Source organism: Alosa alosa, chromosome 1 (genome assembly GCF_017589495.1).
Source record: "Alosa alosa isolate M-15738 ecotype Scorff River chromosome 1, AALO_Geno_1.1, whole genome shotgun sequence".
Classification (NCBI taxonomy): Eukaryota; Metazoa; Chordata; class Actinopteri; order Clupeiformes; family Clupeidae; genus Alosa; species Alosa alosa.
In genome coordinates, this window is record NC_063189.1 from 2,444,049 (window position 1) to 2,451,221 (window position 7,173).

The window sequence follows — 7,173 nt, forward strand, 5'->3', positions numbered from 1 at the left end:
CCTCTCTCTCTTTCACACCCCACTCACTCACTGTTAGTCCCCTACTCTCTCTCTCTCTCTCTTTCCCTCTCACAACCCCGTCTTTCTATCTCCTGATAAGTCATCTCACCATCTCTGCTATGCTGCTTTCCTTCTCTGCTCTCTTTCTCTCTCTCTCTCTTTTCACACACTCATCTCTCCATCTCTGCTTCTCGCTCTCTCTGACATCCCTCTGTCTTTCTCATCTCCCCCCCACCCTGCCCCACACACACACACACACACTTTTCTTTCTGACACACTGCCATGTTTTCTTTCTTCTCTCTCTCGCTCTCCCTGACACTCTTATTCTGTCTCTCTCCGTCTCTTCTACTTGCCCTGTCTCCTCCCTGCTGCGCTGGCTTGCTCGGGACCATGTCTTGCCTGAGGTGCCTTGAAGGCAGCTGTCAGCTCTTGACTGGCAGCCACTGCATTTTCTCTTGCTTCTTCTTTTTTTCCATTTTCCATATTCCATATTTCCTGTCGCAATATAGTCATTCGCATAGTGATGCAGTCGTTTACAAATGCTCTTCAATCATCACAATTTGTCCCTTGATTTACAGTTTTTTCTGAATGCTTAAACACATTTTTTGTAACTATGGCTTTTTTTGCAAAACTCTACACACAAATGGCAAAACCTCTCACTGGGTTAAACAAAACTACTCACTGTTAGCCCCTACTCTCTCTCTCTCTCTTTCAAACCACACTCAGCAGGCGAGTTTGACTATTGTCTTGCCTGAGGTGCCTTGGAAGGCAGCTGTCAGCTCTTGACTGGCAGCCACTGCATTTTCTTGCTTCTTCTTTTTTTCCATTTTCCATATTCCATATTTCCTGTCGCACATAGTCATTCGATAGTGATGCAAAGTCAGCATAAATGCTCTCTTCAATCATCACAATTTGTCCCTTGATTTACAGTTTTTCTGAATGCTTAAACACATTTTTTGTAACTATGGCTTCTTTTTGTGAAAAACCACACTTAATAAATGGCAAAACCTCTCACTGAGTTCTCCCTCTTTTCAAACCACACACTCTCACTCACTGTTAGCCTCTCTCTCTCTCTCTCTCTTTCAAACCACACTCACTCACTGTTAGCCCCTACTCTCTCTCTCTCTCTCCCTCTCTTTCAAACCACACTCACTCACTGTTAGCCCCTACTCTCTCTCTCTCTCTTTCAAACCACACTCACTCACTGTTAGTCCCCTACTCTCTCTCTCTCTCTTTCAAACCACACTCACTCACTGTTAGTCCCCTACTCTCTCTCTCTCTCTTTCAAACCACACTCACTCACTGTTAGCCCCTACTCTCTCCCTCTCTCTCCCTCTCTTTCAAACCACACTCACTCACTGTTAGTCCCCTACTCTCTCTCTCTCTCTTTCAAACCACACTCACTCACTGTTAGTCCCCTACTCTCTCTCTCTCTCTTTCAAACCACACTCACTCACTGTTAGCCCCTACTCTCTCCTCTCTCTGCAAAACCTCTCACTGAGTTCTGAAAATCAAAGCACAAACACTGCTTTGCACTCAGTTTGCAATTTTGTAACACACACTTTGCAAAACTGTAGGCACAATGGCTATTATTTACACTATTTTGCCAACTCTCTGGCACACTTTCTCATGTGAAAACTGTTTTAGATAATTAGTTCACTTTGCAATCAGCCTAAGCACTATAAATAACAAGCCACAGGTAATGTACAATGGGTAATGGCGGAGTGAGCAGGAAGAGGAGAAGAGAAAAAAAACAGACTAAAAAAACAGTCTACATGTGTGGATATTTTCATGTCAGGCCTGGATCGCCATTCCAGAAATATATTTTTCCCGTGCCTTGACTAGGACATTGCATGTGATGTAGACAGAATTTTTGAGAGAGGCTTAACCCGATGTAGACTGATTTGTTTTGTCTCAGTGAAATGCTATTTTGTGTTTTGACTTGGAAAACACACTTGTGTTTGTTTTGATGTGTGTAAATAAACACTAGTACTTGAAGTTGGGATCCCTGGTATGTTTACAGAACTATGACAAAAGTATGACCTCAAACTGACATAGTCTACCTTGTGCACAGAGAAAGCAAAGCCAGATGTGTTTTTTTTATCCATACCATCAGTGTGTGTTGTTGGCACATTGTGTGCTTACTATTGTGATGGCTTGTGTTTTACTGTTAGATCCTAAAACACCATTTTTTACGAAGGTGTGAAGAGTTAAGCAAGGTGTGTTAGCTTTTGCAAGAGAACTACAATGTTTTGCTGATTGGGTGAGAGGTTTTGCCATTTGTGTGTAGAGTTTTGCAAAAAAAAGCCATAGTTACAAAAAATGTGCTTAAGCAATCAGAAAAAACTGTAAATGATGTGGAATTGTGTAGCCCAATTATGCCTGCCCCGTTGAAGCGCATTCTCATCTCACCCTGGAATGAAACAAGTGCCCCCTACTGGTCAGAATAACACAGTGGAGCTGCTGTATCCGTCCTGTCAACAGCTCTGGGTTATAAATGATGATGAGCTGACCACAGCCGGACTGGGGCAGAAGGTGTGTGTTTTCCACAGGATACAGAGAGTGGCTGGCCTGGCAGACAAGCCGCAATGACACACTACACTATATGCACACAAGGTGTCTAAGGCATCCAGGATGGTGAGCTCAGTAAGTACATGTGTGCGTGTGTGTGTGTCGCTGTGTATGTCTGTGTGTGTGGGGAGAGAGAGAGAGTTTGTATATGTCTGTGTGTGTGTTTGGGTGTATGTGGCTCTGTATTTAATGTGGATATAAACGTGTGTTTGCGTGTACAGATGAGTGTCTATGTGTGCACGTGTGTCTGTGCTTGTGGGAGAGAGAGAGAGTGTGTGTGCATGTGTGTCTGTGCTTGTGGGAGAGAGAGAGAGTGTGTGTGTGTGTGTGTCTGTGCTTGTGGGAGAGAGAGAGAGTGTGTGTGCAGGTGTGTCTGTGTGTGAGAGAGAGAGAGAGTGTGTGTGCATGTGTGTCTGTGCTTGTTGGAGAGAGAGTGTGTATGCATGTGTGTCTGTGTGTGAGAGAGAGAGAGTGTGTGTGCATGTGTGTCTGTGCTTGTGGGAGAGAGAGATAGTGTTAATTTTGTCACCTATTTTTAATTTAGTCTTAGTCTTAGTCTTGTGACTTAAATGTCCTTTTTAGTCTTTGTCATATTTAGTCATTCAAATATCATTTTTGTTAGTCAGTTTTTTAGTCAACTAAAAGTCTCTGGTCATTTTAGTCTAGTTTTTAGTCAAAAAGAAAACTAAAGCTATCTTAGTCTTAGTCAGTTTTAGTCAAAACATTTTAGTCTTTTTTTATAACAAATTATTTCTGATTACCATTTTAGTCAAATAGTGTTTCCAACATCTCAATTTTCTAACAATATTGTGTGTCCACAGGGCTACCTCGGACTGTTATAATTACTCATTCTGATTTTTTTTTTTTGTCAGTCAGTACATGCACAGGTAAGTCAAGCTACAGTTATAGCTTTCGCTGGGATTTGGCCATAGACAGTAAAAGATTTGACTGGACCACTGTCATGATCTTCATAGACCAGTGTTTCAGTGTCCATAAGCTATCCCAAGTGGTCCACCCGAGCAGGCGTGGTAAAAATATAATATAGATGAGTTGTTTGCAATATTGAACCAACTTGTATGTAAATTCAAACTGTTCTACAACACTGTCTATGTCAGATATGCCAGTTTAAATCATATGAATCCTCTGACACAATTAAACAAAGTGCAAAGACAATAAGCAAGGTGGTTCAGTGAGTATTGTGTAGGCTAATATACTGCTAGGTCAATTTTTTTTTTTTTTTTAGCTAGGTGGTCCGTGGCGTTTTTTTTATTGATTAGTTAAGTGATCCTTCATCTGAAAAAGTTTGAGAAACACTGTCTTGGACCCAAGTATGAATGTTTTACTCCTACCACGCTTAGATGGCTTTTTATATGCTCAAACGCAACACAAACTCTCAATCTTAGCTAACTTGCTAGCTTAACTTTCCATATTAGCTTACTTGCTAGCAAACCCTTTGCATCATCAGTGTAACTAGTTAAATAGTTGACATTACTTGCTGAAACTTTTAGCATGGACATTCTGGGGATGTTAATTTGTATATGAGAGAAGCTTCAACTTCTGGGTATGTAGCATTGTGGCATAAAGCCTAACTCTGGCAGAAATCTCTGTGTAGTTTCCTGCTGCAGCCACAGGGTTACAGCAACAGCACGTAGACTAGCCTACAGGAAAGCTGCTAGCATGAACCATGAACCTCATTAAGTAATATTTTGAAAAGGTAACAGCTATTCTGTCTTCTCATTTTGTAGACAAAAAAATGGAAGAGAAATTTTATCTTAGTTTTTATTTGGGCCAAAACATTTTAGTCTCGTCTTTTTTTCAACAATAATGCATCTTAAGATAGTCTTAGTCAGTGTTTCAGGACATTAGTGCAGTCTCACATCGCCCTCGCCCTTAGTCATGGAAAAAAAGGTTGTTGACTAACATTTTTCCTCCTCGCCTCGGCCTGGGACCTAAATTAACACTAGAGAGAGAGAGTGTGTGTGCATGTGTGTCTGTGCTTGTGGGAGAGAGAGAGAGAGTGTGTGTGTGCATGTGTGTCTGTGCTTGTGGGAGAGAGAGAGAGAGTGAGTGTGTGTGTGCATGTGTGTCTGTGCTTGTGGGAGAGAGAGAGAGTGTGTGTGCTTGTTGAGAGAGTGTGTGTGCATGTGTGTCTGTGTGTGAGAGAGAGAGAGTGTGTGTGTGCATGTGTGTCTGTGTGTGAGAGAGAGAGAGTGTGTGTATGCATGTGTGTCTGTGCTTGTTGGAGAGAGAGAGAGTGTGTGTGTGTGCATGTGTGTGTGTGAGAGAGAGAGAGAGAGTGTGTGTGCATGTGTGTCTGTGCTTGTTGTGGGAGAGAGAGAGTGTGTGTGTGCATGTGTGTCTGTGCTGTGGAGAGAGAGAGTGTGTGTGTGCATGTGTGTCTGTGCTTGTGGGAGAGAGAGAGAGAGTGTGTGTGTGCATGTGTGTCTGTGCTTGTGGGAGAGAGAGTGTGTATGCATGTGTGTCTGTGTGAGAGAGAGAGAGAGTGTGTGTGCATGTGTGTCTGTGCTTGTGGGAGAGAGTGTGTGTGCATGTGTGTCTGTGCTTGTGGGGAGAGGAGAGAGAGTGTGTGTGTGTCTGTGGTGCTTGTTGGAGAGAGAGTGTGTATGCATGTGTGTCTGTGTGAGAGAGAGAGAGAGTGTGTGTGCATGTGTGTCTGTGCTTGTGGGAGAGAGAGAGAGTGTGTGCATGTGTGTCTGTGCTTGTGGGAGAGAGAGAGAGTGTGTGTGTGCATGTGTGTCTGTGCTTGTGGGAGAGAGAGAGAGAGTGTGTGTGTGCATGTGTGTCTGTGCTTGTGGGAGAGAGAGAGAGTGTGTGCATGTGTGTCTGTGCTTGTTGGAGAGAGAGAGTGTGTGTGCATGTGTCTGTGTGTGAGAGAGAGAGTGTGTGTGCATGTGTGTCTGTGTGTGAGAGAGAGAGAGTGTGTGTATGCATGTGTGTCTGTGCTTGTTGGAGAGAGAGAGAGTGTGTGTGCATGTGTCTGTGTGTGAGAGAGAGAGAGAGTGTGTGTGCATGTGTGTCTGTGCTTGTGGGAGAGAGAGAGTGTGTGTGTGCATGTGTGTCTGTGCTTGTTGGAGAGAGAGAGAGTGTGTGTGCATGGTTCAGGCGCTTGTGGGAGAGGAGAGCGGTGCATGTGTGTCTGTGCTTGTTGGAGAGTGGCGTGCTTGCATTCTTAAATTCTTGGAATCGGCAGCTGATTAGCTTTGTTATGTGACAGATGAGCCGATCACCCCGAGCTGGACAATCCCTAACAAAGTCACCAATACAAACAGCCTCCTCACTGGCTTTGTCTACACATCACCCGAGAAAATGATTGACGACCAACCTTTGGAGAGAGAGAGTGTGTGTGTGCATGCGTGTCTGTGCTTGTGGGAGAGAGAGAGAGTGTGTGTGCATGCGTGTCTGTGCTTGTGGGAGAGAGAGAGAGTGTGTGTGCATGTGTGTGTCTGTGCTTGTGGGAGAGAGAGAGAGAGTGAGTGTGTGTGTGCATGTGTGTCTGTGCTTGTGGGAGAGAGAGAGAGTGTGTGTGCATGTGTGTCTGTGTGAGAGAGAGAGAGAGGTGCATGTGTGTCTGTGCTTGGGAGAGAGAGAGAGAGAGTGTGTGTGCATGTGTGTCTGTGTGCTTGTGGGAGAGAGAGAGGTGTGTGTGTGTGTGTGTGTGTGGGAGAGAGAGAGTGTGTGTGTGCATGTGTCTGTGCTTGTGGGAGAGAGAGAGTGAGTGTGTGTGTGCATGTGTGTCTGTGCTTGTTGGAGAGAGAGTGTGTATGCATGTGTGTCTGTGTGAGAGAGAGAGAGAGTGTGTGTGCATGTGTGTCCGTGCCTGCAGAGAGTGTGTGTGCATGTGTGTCTGTGCTTGTGGGAGAGAGAGAGAGTGTGTGTGTGCATGTGTGTCTGTGCTTGTGGGAGAGAGAGAGAGAGTGAGTGTGTGTGTGCATGTGTGTCTGTGCTTGTGGGAGAGGAGAGAGAGTGTGTGTGCATGTGTGTCTGTGCTTGTTGGAGAGAGAGAGTGTGTGTGTGCATGTGTGTCTGTGTGTGAGAGAGAGAGAGTGTGTGTGCATGTGTGTCTGTGTGTGAGAGAGAGAGAGAGAGAGTGTGTGTATGCATGTGTGTCTGTGCTTGTTGGAGAGAGAGAGAGTGTGTGTGCATGTGTCTGTGTGTGAGAGAGAGAGAGTGTGTGTGCATGTGTGTCTGTGCTTGTGGGAGAGAGAGAGAGTGTGTGTGCATGTGTGTCTGTGCTTGTTGGAGAGAGAGAGTGTGTGTGTGCATGCGTGTCTGTGCTTGTGGGAGAGAGAGAGAGTGTGTGTGCATGTGTGTCTGTGCTTGTTGGAGAGTGGCGTGCTTGCATTCTTAAATTCTTGGAATCGGCAGCTGATTAGCTTTGTTATGTGACAGATGAGCCGATCACCCCGAGCTGGACAATCCCTAACAAAGTCACCAATACAAACAGCCTCCTCACTGGCTTTGTCTACACATCACCCGAGAAAATGATTGACGACCAACCTTTGGCGACACTGGAAACCAAATCTCCACCGCCACATCTTTGCAGGGTGATGTGGTGCCCGGGATCCAGTGTCCAGCCTGACA